We start from the raw sequence: 14065 nt of genomic DNA, 5'->3' as shown, positions 1-14065 counted from the left end.
GTAAGAGCTCACTTCCCTTCCTGGGCCCAGCCACTCCACCTGCTTCCCAAACGCCTGCTCTAGACCTCCTTCCCCAGGAGGTCTTCCCTGACCATCAGGATCCTCCTCTCTGAGTTCCAGAGGCCTAACTGGGTGCTGTGTTGCGCACTGAGCCCACACTGTGTGTGTGAAGCGGAGCTGGGATCAGACCTGAGCGTAGAAATGGAGCCAGCCGTGTGTTAGCGGCACCGCCTGTGACTTCTCACATTTCCTTCTCGTCCGTGGGCCTCCATAACACAGGCCTCAGCTTCCTCAAGGATTGACTCAGTGGTGGTGGGACGACTGTGAACTTTGGAATCAAACAGGACTAGTTTGAATCCCAGTTCGGCCACTTACAGGATCTTGAGCAAACCGTGTAAACTCTTTAAACCTCATTTTTTTTTTTATTGGGAGAATGGGGAGAGACATATTTACCTTACGGGGTTAGTGAGCGTTGTAAATTAACGGATGACAAACGCCTGGAGGGGCAAACAATCAGTAAGCAGCAGCCGGTGCCGGGAATGCTGTGGGAGCCGCCTGCTACCCTCTCTGAGGGACAGATGTTGGTTTAATCCACTCACGGACCGGATTCACCTTCCTAAGTGAATGATGGTGGGGAGGGGGGAAGAGTCAGCTGAGACCCTGAGAGGTTAAGGAACTTTTCAAAAGTCACACAGCTGGAAGGGGCAGGGCTGGGGTTGGAGTCCAGATCTTCCCAGCTCCCCAAATGGCTCTGAACACAGAGCCGGGCGGAGGGGCTGCATGTACATCCTGGACGCTCAGTGAATCCAGCTCACGGACCGCCCTGCAGCGTCTGCGTTCATCCCTCAGGTCTCTTTTAAAGCTTCCTTCCCACTACAAGCCATTTAGTGCAGCCGTCACAGCTCTAAGAAGCTGATCCAAGAAGCCAGCTCAAAACAAACAGCAAGACTGTGCAGCCTTTGTGAGGAGCCCGCGTCTGTTTGTGTGCGCTGCGAGCTCCGGGGAAACCCAGCTCGGTGCTCAGCCCACTCGAGGGGATATTTTCATCTTACCCCTCAAATTGCCCACAACAGGCTCTTTGAAAGACGGAAAGCATATCCCCTGAGACCTGGGATCACTAACCAGCTACTAGATTCCCAGGGGTCTTCTGCATTACTAGGGTACCGACTGCTGGCGCGGGTCATTAAATATCAAAGTTCGTGCGCGGGAAGCCAAAAAGTCACCCAAGTTCTCTGTGCCTCGCCTGCCTTCACAAGCCCCCCAAGGAGGGGAGCGCTCCAGGAGCCGTTCAGGCACCGCGCAGGTGAGAGAGTGCCGCGGGGACGGGAAGGCTGAGGTCTCCACCCGTGAGCAGCGCGCGGCTCCGCGGGCGCGAGGCGCCCCCTCCTCGGCTTTGGAACTTTTTTGTAGCGCTGGCCCCTCCACAGCAGTCTGTCTCACTTTCTCCTTTTTTGCGAAGGATCGGCGTCGTTTGTCCGATTTCGGGCAGGAATCGACGCATTCCTGTTTGGTTCCCGCCAGACCTCATTGATTTGTTGGTTCTCTCAGGTGCTTTGAGGCAAATTGGTATCTGTGGTGATGGAGCAGGTCTGGGTCTTGATTGTGGAGGTGATGTGCAAATCTACACGTGATAAAATTGCACAGAACTTCAGGCGCACACAAGTGCACGTGAAACTGGCAAGATCTGAGTAAGGCTGGTGGATCGTGCCAGTGTCGACGTCCTGGCTCTGTCATAGTTACTGAGACGTTACCATTGGGGGAAACTGGGTGAAGAGTACATGGGACCTCTTTGTGCCTCTTTTTAAACTTACTGTGAATCTATAATTGGTTCAAAATAAAACAATAATAAAAAAAGACAAATCGGGCACACAGATTCGGGTGGAGTGACCGTGCTTCCTAGCTCAGTCTCAACAAAAAGCGGGTAGAGTTGAACGACTCCCTGCACCTTTACTGTTGCCCGTGGCCAATCTAGGGGCGCTCACCCTGAAGGTCTTCTTTGATTTGCCAGGTGAGTGACTTTCACATTCTTGGCTTCACACCCTCTCCCCGTGTCCTCTCCACGGGGGAATTTTTAAATAAATCTGAGCCAGCAGTGATTCTGTGCTGCCCCCACTTCTGGGCATGGCTTGGGCCAGCTGTCCCTTCTGTCCAGCATGGCGGCAGACCGGGGTGGCCTGTGGCTCATGGGAAAGAGTGCTGGAGGAAGTCCCTGGGGCGCGGGGGCCGAGGGCATGGCATGGGGCAGAGGGTCTAGGAGCGAACGCTCGTCCTCTCCAGCTGCTGTACCCCCTGGGCCAGCAATCCTGTTGGCCCAGCTATAAATAGGCCGGATAGAGTTGTGCAGCTCAGTCCTGTCTTGTCATCCCCCCAGCACATTTAGCCAGTTTGGTGAGGCTAGGGGCAACAGAGGCTTGTGAAACCAATAATTTAGTGTCAGATGAACAGTGTGACTCTTTGGCCTGGGTTTCCAGGAAAGATGTACTGTTTCTGACATTCTGTTGCCTTGGTCAGACCACACAGCCTGACTCTGGATTCAGAAAACATGGTCACTGACACGCCAGATGACCAGCTGACTTTATCAGATTTTTGCTTTTCTATTTATAGCTTTTCCCTGTAGATACAGAGCTGGGGTTTTGACCATTTGGGATATAAAAACCTTATACTAATAATTTAATCAGCCGTCCTAGAGGTCAGTGTTTTCTTGCATTTGTAAAGAGCAGACTGGTGGAGATTTTTTTTCCCCACATTTTTTACTGAAGTAGAGTCAGTTTACAATGTTGTGTCAATTCCTGGTGTATAGCGTGTTTCAGGCATCCATATACACACATATGTTCATTTTCATATTCTTTTTCATTATAGGTCACTACGAGATATTGAATGTAGTTCCCTGTGCTCTACAGTAGGAGCTTGTTGTTTTTCTGTTTTATATACACTAGTTAGTATCTGCAAATCGAGATGATCTTATGGCACTTAGCTCAGCAGTTCTGGAGCTAACGTAGATATTTCAACAGTTACACTGTAGTCCGATGAGTGGATTCTTATTTGTGAAGGCAGAAATCAAATAACATTAACCAAACCGACCATTGGTTCTCCTGCTTAACTCTTTCCCCACTGAGTCTAAATTCCTCCCTGTTCTCAAGGATCCTTACATTCGTTCATTTATTTATTTAACAAAGTTTTTAAGCTTTTTTTGTTGTTGTTGGGGGGAAGTAATTAAGTTTATTTATTTAATTATTTTTTAGTGGCAGGACTGGGGGTTGAACCCAGGGCCTCGTGTATGCTAAGCACGCACTCTACCACTGAGCTAAACCCTCCCCACCCATTCATTTATTTTTAAAAGTGGTTGTTAACCCAGAGAAAAGGGTGTTTTTCTTTCCTCCCATGTCGAATGTTAATAGCATAGCGAAGGAGTATTTAACGTGCTTGTGGATATTTCTGGATTCGTAGATTAGATATTTTTGAATAAAGATGCTTAGAGAACAAAATATAGTAAAAACAACACATGAAATTGATTGACTCAGTGAAATCCGTTAGTCGTTTATTGAACATCTTCTGTATTTAAAGCCGTGGCTGGAGAGGGTCAGAGGTTCATGTGACTCAGCCTCTGCTCCTGCAGAGTCCATGGCTTTGCTTTCCACAGGCACAGCGTCTACATTTAGAACCGGTCAGGACCCGGCCAGGCAGGCTCTCAATGCCCAGAGAAACGTGCTCTCCAGGCTGCCTGAGACCACGAGAGGGGCCGTGCTCAGTCCTAAGACCAAAGACGCCATGTGCTGTCACTGCTCCATATCCTGCGGCGTCACACATATGTCACAGGCCCACAACCCGGGGACACATGAGCAGGTTAGTCCTGTGGTCTGGACTGGCGATCCAGACCCCGAAGAGAGGAGACCTGGGTTCTCATCCCGGGTCTGCCTCCAACTCGCTTTGTGACCTCAGACAGCGACCTCGGACTTCAGGCCTTCAGTGTTCTGTACACAGAGTGTGGGGCCTGCACGGATGGTTCCCAAGCGCCTCTCCACTGCAGCGCTTACGTTTTCTTTCTTTCTTCTTTTTTTGTAACTGAGGTTAAAATGAATGGATGGAGTATTACTTTCAAAGGCTCTGACAGGTGATGGTTTCACCTCTCTTCCCAAAAGATGTGTTCTGAACGTTGTCTGGGTGAGCCTGGAACTTGCTTTTCCTGAGGATGTGCTGAGTAATCAGCTCTCCCATCTTCCACATGTTCTGTGAAGTCTTTTAAGTCCTCGAGGACCAACTCCGTGTGCCGGTGTCTCTCCTACTTTCAGCTCTACCTGCAGTGTATGTGCCTTTGTGTAGAAGAGAAAATGACTCTCCGACAAGGCCCACTTGCATTTTCGGGAGAACAAGCACGTAGTGAGTTAAGCTGTCTTGACGTGGAAGATTCAGAAAGTCCCCAGGATAAGACGCGCCCTCCTCTACCTGTTCTCCTGGCGGGGCTGCTGGGGTCTCACCGCCACAGGGACCCCTGGTGACGCGAAGGCCACTCGGACTCTTCCCTGGGAATCTGAACTCTGAGCAGAGACACACAGGTGTTTGGAGCAGCCGCTGGGCCTTGGCCTTTCTGGAGCCCGGCTGTGTGGTACGGGCTGGTTCTGAGCCACTCTGTCATCCTTCCCCAAATTGTCCTCCACCTGAGCTCGGAAGGAAGACAGGCAGGCAGGCCCCTGATGCAAACTGAACAAACTATCTTTAGTGAAGGACCGGGTTTTCCAGTTTTTGATTTTGGTTTCCCAGCCTGTCACCAGCATGGTCACACTACACGTTACCAGCGTGCGCCTCACCATCAAGACGTCCAAACGGCCCACACCGCGCTGTCCCGTGTCAATGCTGCAGGAGTGTCAGGTTGCACGGAAGGGCTCCAAGCGCTCCCTCCAAGTTTCTCTTCCTGCCTCCTCGAGGACGGGTGACCCAGTTTGTGGACGGGTATTGGCACTGGGATGGAGTTTCTAGGGGCCCAGGTAACTTGGCCTCTGTCTGAAGCTGGGGTGTGTTGACACCACTAATGCCACATGGGCTAGTGGACCAGGACACCACTGTCCCTGTGGAGGGCTCCACCCTGCCCATCCGCTCTCCCCAGACTCCCTGCTGTCTCAGTCCTGCACGAGGGTTGCCACCGTGTCTCTGCCACGCAGGTGGCAGCCTGGCCCCTCAGCCTATCTCTGGAAGAATGGACAATGCTTTTAGCAGTTTAAAGGGGAGAGAGCACCCTACCCACCAGAAGAAATGAAAACAGGGATTTGAACAGACACGTGTACCTCCATGGTCACGGCATTATTCACAGTGACCAAGGGTAGACATGACCCAAAATGTCCATTAGCTGATGAATGGAAAAACAAAATGTGGTCCCTCCACACAGTGGAATATGGTTCAGCCTTAAAAAGGAAGGAAACTCTAACGCCTGCTACCCCATGGATGAACCTGGAAAACACAAAGTGCAAGAAGCCAGACACACAGGCTCTGCTCGTATGAAGCATCCAGAAGTCAGATTCATGGAGGCGGGAAGTTGAGTGGTGGTTCTAATTCCAGCTGATTTATACGGTGGGGCTGTGACCACCCCGGTTCCTGCCAGCGCGGCACTAATCTCCACCCCTGCCCCAGACGGGGTCCAGCAGCCACAGGGGAGCCACAGGCTCTAGCCTGGCCTTGACCCCGCTCCCCTTTGACGTTAGACAAGTTCGTTAACTCATCTGTGGATCTCTGTGTCTCCATCAGCAAAGTGGATGTGGCTCATGGGATTTGGGATGAACATGTAGGAGAGAGCTCTGATGAGCACCTTGGATGCACTGACTGATGGGATGGACTCAGGGCTGGGGGCTGACACGTGACCTCAGCCCCTGTGCTTGGCGTGGTCCCACCCGTGAGCATCCGTTAGGGTGAGAACCCGGGGTGCGGAGGAGAGCAGGGCCCAGCTCCTGCTGGAGACCAGAGCTCCTGCCGCGGGTGCCCCCGCCCCACTCGTCACCCTCCTTCCCAGAACACGTTCCGACAACGACAACCTCGGCTTGGCTTTGGCAGGCCCCCTCCGTCAGACCTCACAGACTCGCAGCCGCAGCCCTTCAGGTCAGACCACGCGTCTTCCTTGTTCGCAAGGCTGATGTCGAAGAGAGAAGGTTCAACCAGAGGCTTGAAAGGGTTCATTGTTCTAAGAGGAAACCTCAGGGGAGAGAGGCCTGGGAGGCGGCGGCTCCTGGTCCCAAACCTCGTCCCAGTGAGGCTCCAGAAAACTTTCTTGGCCTCGGGGCTCCTCCCTTCCTACCTCCTTTGGCTTCCATTGTGTTTTCCACTCAGCAAACAAAAGAGTCTGTATAAGCAACTTGTTAAGAAATACACATTTTTTTAATGAATCAGCTGCCCTGGGTTTGAAAATCCCAGCTGTTTTCTAAAGGCTTTGAGGTCTGGGGCAGATTGTACCCTGACTGCCCATGGCCTCAGTTTTCTCACCTGTAAAATGGGAATCATATTAACACCTCCCTGGAAGGATTACCATGCAGACTAGAGGCTACAGTGCCTGTCACGTGTGTGGCACTGATGGCCCTGGACAGGTGCACGGGTGTTGGCTGTTGTGGTCGTCCTGTCACACACTCAAGGACGAGCCTGTGGTGCGCTGGGCCGGGGCACGGATGGAGGAGGGCTCTGTAAACAGCGCCATTCCCCTCCCGGGCACTTGGCTGCGGTCACCCCCTAGTCTCCGTGATGAGCGTCCATCTCCCATTCCCCACGCCCCCTCCCGAGTCTCTCAGTGGCTGATGATGCTCTCTCTTCTCAAGCTGCGTTCCCTGGTCCCCACTCTCCCCACCTCCAGTCTTGTTTCCAGGGTTCGGTTTTTCCCCCTGGTTCATACTCTGTCTTTTGGTAGCACCTCTGTCCCGGAAGGTCTTCCAAGAACTATAACCCCAGAAGCGCCCTACCACCACCCCCCCCACCCTGTCAGGAGGGAGTTCTGGGGTCTCGGGCCTCCCCTGCTCCCTCCTTCCACCTGAAAAGAAGGGGAGAAAGGGCGTCAGCTTTCGACTGCTGCTTGGCCGCTGTCCGCTGTGGCTGCAAACTCTCCGAGCTTCCATGGGCAGCGTCAGGTCTTCAGGTGGGGCCTGGTGACCTTCCCACTGGCACGACTCCAGTGCCGTCTTCCAGGACCAGGGTCTCCTCCTGTCTGTGTTGCTTCTCTTGAGCTCTGGGATCCCGGAGACGTTTGCAGAGCACTTCGACTGAGGTTCCCTCAAGGATGTCAGGAGAATCATCACAGCGTCACACTGTCCGTGTCCGGTTAGCCCGGCTGCCTGACGTGCGCTGGCCGGTTCCCTAAAGCAGGACTGGCCTGTGCACGCCCTGCGTGGGGCATGGTGCGAGTCCAGAGCAAGTGCATGGGGCCACAGACACTTCAGTCCTTCCGTTTACCGTGACGTCTACCCCAGGGGCACTGGGAGTGGATGGAGCTGAGCATCTCCATTTGTACCTTTCCATCCATCACATCCATTAGCAGAGCTTGCAGTACGCAACAGGCGCTCGCTAAATGCATGGGGATTGGTCAGTTCATTGAGTCCCGTATTCACTCTTCCCACCCTGCCAATAGCTCACCCTTGACCACCACTAAACCCTCTATGAAAGATGCCAGGGGGAAAGGATGGTCCCACTGTTGCTTCTTGTTCAGACACTTGTCTGTGTCCCAGGCCAGAGGGACAACTGGACAGGACAGTCTGGCCTAAGGGTCCTCATCTAAGTCCACTAGGGGATTAAAGCACCCCTTCTGTGGGTGTGGGCCAGTTTTAGAGATCCTGGGCCCAGTTACCTCTAGATTTTCCTGAAACCATCGCATTTCATCAAGGGTCTCCCGTCAGAATTGCCCTGGGACAGAGCTGTGTTTGTGGCTATGATTGTCCTGTTGCTGGTGCGTGGGGCTTTAAACGTTGTGGGTTTTGTTTTGTTCTTTGTCATGGTGATGGTGATGATGGCGGTGCCCTGGAGGTGTCCTGGGGCCTGGCCAGACCTTCTGGGACCGCTGCGGATGCTTCTGGGACCACTGCGGCTCGGGGAGTGGAAAGTTCCCGGGCTGGGCACTCCGGGAGCAGTGGCTGCAGAAGAGAAAGGGCCCTGCCCCACTCCCCATCTCCTTGCCCCGTCCACCCCCTTAAGGTCTTATCCTTGGCTGTGGACGTCTGGGTGAGCAGGATGCATGGGCAGCAGGGCTGGAGGGCCTGGCGCAGCTCTGATGCCCCCTTTCGGGCCCCATTTGGGCAGCACCCACAGGCAGTGGGTACAGTCCCTTGCGTGTCACTGGCAAACCTCGGCCTGCCAGCAGCCACAACCTTCACCGCAGCTCGGGTGGGGCCTGGCCGGGAGCCAGGAGCAGCCAGCTGCTCGTCTGGTTCTGCTCTAAGCCGAGCATCTCGGGGGCTGAGTGGGAAAAAAGGGGCCCTTTCCGTGTCTCTGCTCATCAGTTTGCAGAGGGGCTGGGGAGACCTCAGGGCCCCACCTGTCTCCTGCCTGAGCCGCCCTCGTCCCCACCCACACACCTGTGCCAAGGTAGGAGGGAGGGGAGGCTGAACCCTCGCTCAGACCCGCTCTGGGCCGACCCTGCTCAGCGACCCGCGGCCCCCTGCTCTGCCCTCGTGTTGAGAGGAAGAGGCAGAGACCAGGAGGAGGTAGCAGGCCTACACACGGACGCTTTCTGCCCAGTTTTCCAGCTGTTCTGGGATATTTGTGTCTCCACACTCCCTTTTGCTTTTCTTTGGCTTATGTGGAGAGGTTATTGGCCAAATTAGAGGGAGGAAGGAAATAACCTGTGGGATATGTGGGTGGGTGGGTGAACAGGAGGTGCCTGGGGAGGGAGGGACAGGCCGGTGACTAATGAGCACCTGGCACCTGGTGATACGGTGCTGGTGGCAGAGGTGGGCCAGACCCTCAGTAGAACATTGAGTATATTCAATAGACAGGCATGGAACTGAGGACACTGGGTTCATATCCTGGTCTCTGTCATGTGCCCTCTCTGACTTTCAGTGAGATTTCGACCCTCTAAGCCTTGTTTTCCTGTAGGATCGTTGTGCTGAAAGTCATCTGTATTTCATTTGCTATAAATACACGTATGTATGCCTGACGCACAAATGTTAAGTGTCAAGGTTACGCTGATAACAGTTCCTCTTGCATCAGGTTCCCTGGGGTGTCACGGCTGGAGAAGAAAGGCCATGTCTTTGCCGTCAGAGATTTGGGTTTGCCTTAGAGACTCCTTCCTAGGTGCCAGCCCCTGGCCTCATCCCTGCCTGTCTGCGTCAGCTCAGGTTCCTGGTGGCGTCCAGGCCCTGCTGGCATCTGGCCACAGTAGCTTTGCTCTGTGGCGGCCATGTGACCGGCCCTCAGGTGCACTCCAAGGTCAGCGCCAGCCTTGCGTCTCGTCCCCAGACGCAGTGCTGGGACCGTGCCCGGGTGCCATGGCCTCCTGTCCCCTGGACAGCCCGCTGTCCTCTGGTGGAGCAGGGGCCCATCTCTGTCCAGCTCCTCTGGGTTCATCACCTTTTCCCTCTGCAGACACTGGGCTGCTCAGCGAACCGTCTGCATTCACCCTGGATCTTTGGGTCCTTTATATCCTCGGAGCCTGTGGGACCAGTGTGCCCCCTGCCCGGCTCCTCCTTCAACCCTACCTTCCCTCAAGGGCTCAGGCCTTCCCATCCTGCACATTGTGTTGAAGCTCAGGGAAGGTGCAGCCCTTCCAGTGGAGCCCTGCCCAAGGCTGCAGATGGAGCGTCCAAGGCTCCGCCTGCCAGATGCCACCCACCCCCTTGCCCCACGCCTCCACTTCCCTTTCAGGCATCTCCCTCAGCTGCACCTCTCCCCTGACACCCACCCTCCTCATCCTGGTGACAGCAACCCCAGCCTTCCAACTGCAGGGTCAGAAGTCTTCCAGCCACTCCAGAATCAAAACTGAATCAGGAATGAATCTGGATCCTTGAATGAATCATCCTCTCCCCCGTCCAGTCCATCCGCTGTACCTTCAAATCTGTCCAAAAATCTGAGCAGCCAGGGCTTCCTTTCTCCCCCGTGTGACTGTCCCCTCGTGTGACTGTCCCCATGGACCACGTGACATAGCAGGAGACTTGGATCAGAGATCAGGAGACACAAATGCAGGTTTCGGATCTGCACCGCCAATCGTGAAGTCATCGGCTCGGCGTGTGAGTTCCTCACCGTGTTCTGGGCACTAAGTCCTCTCCATGGGCTGCCTCGCTCCCTGTGTGACCTTAGGGTGGTGGCCTCACTTCTCTGTTGCTTCATCTCTAAAGATGACAGCAGTTCACAGGGAGGTGGGGAGGAGGCAGTGACATAGGTGAGAATTTTTGAGAAAAAGCACCAAGGGATCTCTGTTTGCGTATTTTCACCAAACAGCCAACTAGACCACCCTGGGCCCTTGAGGAGCCCGCACCGCACGAGGAGGGGTGTTGGCGGAGCTCCGGCCGCTGGTGAACTTGATAGCCCGGCCTTGTGAGGGCGGAATGTGAGACCCCTGGCGGTGCTTCGTCTGTCACCTGAGATCGGGGTGTCTGTCTCCTGGCACAGATGTGACACCTGTTACGGGGGAGCAGGCCCTGGCAGCTGGCACGCTGGGAGGAGAGGCCTGGCCAGGAGCAGGAGTAGCTCACCCACCCGAGGGCAGGGGACAAGCGTCAGCAGTTCAGTCAGCACGATTCCTACCTCCTCGTTCCCCCGGGAGGCTGAGCAGGGCCCAGGCAGCGTGGGGCGGGGGTCACAGAGGAAAAGCAGGGCAAGAGGAAATGTGAAGCCCTGCTTGGTACCTGCGCTCAGTGACTGTTAACGGGAGGGCCCAGAGGTGCAGAGAGCAACCCCTGGCAACAGAGAGGCAGTGCCACCTGTTACCCCACCACCACTGAGCTGCTGGGGCCACGAAGCTGGCTTCTCTGCATGGTCGGGAGAGAGCCGGCTCCTGGCCACTTGCCAGGACTCGCGTCTTCTGAGTCCTGAGTCCAGAACCCCAGACTGAGACGTTGAAGGGGACGCTCACTGTGTCTGACCCCCTCCGAGTCTGATGTGCCTCATTTAATCCTCATGGCAGTCCTGATCCCCCTCCATCTGGAGGAGAAACCAGGGCCAAAGAGATTAAATTACTTGCTCAAGCCGTCACTGTTTATGAGAGTGGAGATCCAGGTAGATCTTTCTGACTCCAAAGCCTTGCTTGTCTTTTCCACACCGTGAAGTCTGCAGAGGACGTTCCCTGCTCCTTAAGTTGCTAGAGGCTGGGCTGTCCTGCTCCAAGTATTTCGAAGCCGCCCAGACTCACCTGGGACCCGGGCAGGGCCTGGTCAGGTTTAACCACTGACTCCCGCTCCCCGCAGTGGGTTTGTCCTTGTTCACTGGGAAAGCCACCTCTTACCGTCTTTTAAAGAGAAACAGAGCCAGACGCAAGTTAAAGGGAATAGATGTAATTCAGTGCAATTGCAGTGTGGGAAAGAGACTTCAGAATGGAGCTGAGTGCAGTTCCAAAGACAGCACAGACAGCAGGGGGTGGTCAGCGGATGGAAAGTTACCAGGAGAGACATCAGGGTAGGGGGATTCTTGCTAGACTGGCCTAACAGGGTCCCTGCTCCAGGCAGGCCAAGGACAGGACCCCAGGACAATGCCTCATCGAAAAGAGGGCTGGGGGGTGGGGTATAGCTCAGTGGTAGAGAGCGTGCCTGGCAAGCAGGAGGTCCTGGGTTCAATCCCCAGTACCTCCATTAGAATAAATTTAAAAATAAATTAACTTAATTACCTCCACTCCCCCCAAAAAATTGAAAAAAAAAAAAAAAAAAAAAAAAAGAGGGCTCAAAGGAGCCTGTCTAGAGTTTGGTGAAGGCGAGAGTCCCCTGTCACCTCCCAGCAGATGCCAGGACCAGCACGCATTTGACCCATGGTGAGAGTTTGTTGAGGTGAGCTGTGGCTTCCAGGAGTCCAAGAATTTGGCTGGAAGTGACCACTAGTCCACGGGGAAGAATGTGCATCTGAGACACACCAGAGCTCCCACTGATAGGACAGACAGCATGTTTGGTATCACTTAATTTACCTGTAGCAGAGCAAAGTCAAGGAAGAGGGGACCCAGTGGTTCCAGGCAGAAGCAAGGCAGTGCCTGCCTGCCCCTCCCACAGTGTGGCTCACCTGTCACCCGGGCCCCCAAGCCCCTACTGCTAACCAGCAGCTCCTTGGGCTTGAGAGCGGCTGGGCCCCTTGGCTGTGTCTGCGCTGGGTTCACGGAGGAGCAGGCGGCTTCCCCCGGAGCTCGTCCAGGAACCTAGGAATGGGTCTGGGAACACTGATTCTCCTTCTGCCTCATTCGCTATCTTTACCTCAGCCACTGGCCCCAGGACAGCCCTCTGCCCTGAGCTGGTCTGACCCGTTTCTGACATCAGCCATGTCGGCTAGAGCCATGGAGACAGGAGAGACCTTGATGCAGAAGTCCCTCTAAACATAACACGAGCCGGGTTGAATGTCTGCACAGAAACCCAGAGGCACAGATCTCCGGGGGAGGCCTCTGCCCCCAGGATTCCTCAAAGTCCAGGCCGAACAGCGTCCATGGGAGAAAATGAAGGTGGGATGAGGAAACCGGCTTGCGAGACAGAGAGGCTCCCTGTTCGGATCCTGGCTTCGAGACCAGTCTTCAGCTCTGGGCTCCTCTTTCCCATCTGTAAAGTGGGGCTAATCAGACTGGCCCGTCTCCCAAGATTCTGCAAGGCTCTGATGAGATCATGCCTGGGGGTGCTCTGAAGGGCCACATGGGACATCACTGGGTAAAAAAAGCCACCCACACACCCCCTCGTGCAAAGTGCTGACATCCACCTTCCGTGGCCCGTGCCTGTGGGCTGTGCTCTTTGCTCTGTGTCTCTACTGGTGCTCGTGTGGGGGTCCTCAGACACTCCCAGTGGCCAGCAGTGTGGGTCTAACTCCTGTGCAGTGCCCTCTGCAGGCTCCTGGGGGCATCGTGATGAAGATGCCGCAGAGTTTTCTGCACCTTTGCAGCCCAGTGGGTCTGACACTGGGTTCCAGCCTCAGCCTTGTCACTACAGGCATCCCGCCTTGTTCGTGGTTTCTCTTTCTGTGGTTCCCATTAGCCAGGGTCAGCCACGGCCTGAAAACATTAAATGGAATATTCCAGAAATAAGCAATTCATAAGCTTTAAATTGCATGCTGTTCTGATCAGCGTAGTGAAGTCTCGCACCAGCCCACTCTGTCACGTGGGACGTGAGTCACCCCTTTGTCCGGCACGTCTCACTGTTGGTCACTTTGCAGCCATCTGAGTTATGAGAGGGGCCATCCTGGCATCGCAGCGCTGTGTTCAAGTGACCCTTATTGTAAACAATACGGTCCCCAAAGCACAAGAGCAGTGAGGCTGGCTGTTCACATTCGCCAAGGAGAAGCCACAGAGCACTTTTTTAAAGTGAAAAGGTGAAAGGTCTCAACATAATAGGAAAACCAAAAAAAAAAAAAATTTGTATACGGAGCTTGCTAAGATCTATGGCAAGAATGAATCTTCTATTCGTGAAATTGTGAAGAAGGGAAAAGAAATTCGTGCTGGTTTTGCTGTTGTTCCTCAAACTGCAAAAGTGACAGCCATGGTGTGTGATAAGTGCTCAGTTAAGATGGAAAAGGCATTAGATTTGTACATTAAAGTATTTTGAGGAAGACTCATTCACAAAACTGTTATTACGGTATGTTGTTGCAATTGTTCTATTTTATTTTTAGTTGTTGTTAATCCCTCACTGTTTCAGGCATCCCCAGGGGGCCATGAATGCAATGCCAGCAGACAAGGGGGTTGACTATGTTTGCTAAGTGAGCCTGGATCAGTCATTGACCAGCCGGGTTCCGTTTTCCTCATCTGCAGTGAGGACTAGATGGTCCTGAAACCCCCTCCCAGCTCCTGACGGCCCGTGATTCTGGCTTATGGTTCCACACGTCAAAGCATCCCCCTGACCTGAGGGCAGCCCTGGCCCCCGTGGTCAGCAGTGCCGACCACCGAGCTCTGGTTCTCCCTCCCCCTCAGCGCACCCCTTGCCTCTTTGCGTGGCTT

The 14065-nt window shown here is 54.2% G+C and overlaps 1 protein-coding gene across 2 annotated transcripts in view; it reads left to right on the top strand.

The window, feature by feature from the left end:
• B4GALNT3 (beta-1,4-N-acetyl-galactosaminyltransferase 3) overlaps positions 1–14065 on the top strand; it is an 80352-nt gene that overhangs the window by 44041 nt on the left and 22246 nt on the right. The window lies entirely within an intron of this gene.

This window comes from Camelus dromedarius, chromosome 25, assembly GCF_036321535.1.
Source record: "Camelus dromedarius isolate mCamDro1 chromosome 25, mCamDro1.pat, whole genome shotgun sequence".
Lineage (NCBI taxonomy): Eukaryota > Metazoa > Chordata > Mammalia > Artiodactyla > Camelidae > Camelus > Camelus dromedarius.
Note: the sequence above shows the minus strand (reverse complement) of the source record. Positions and strands in the feature narration are given on the sequence as shown.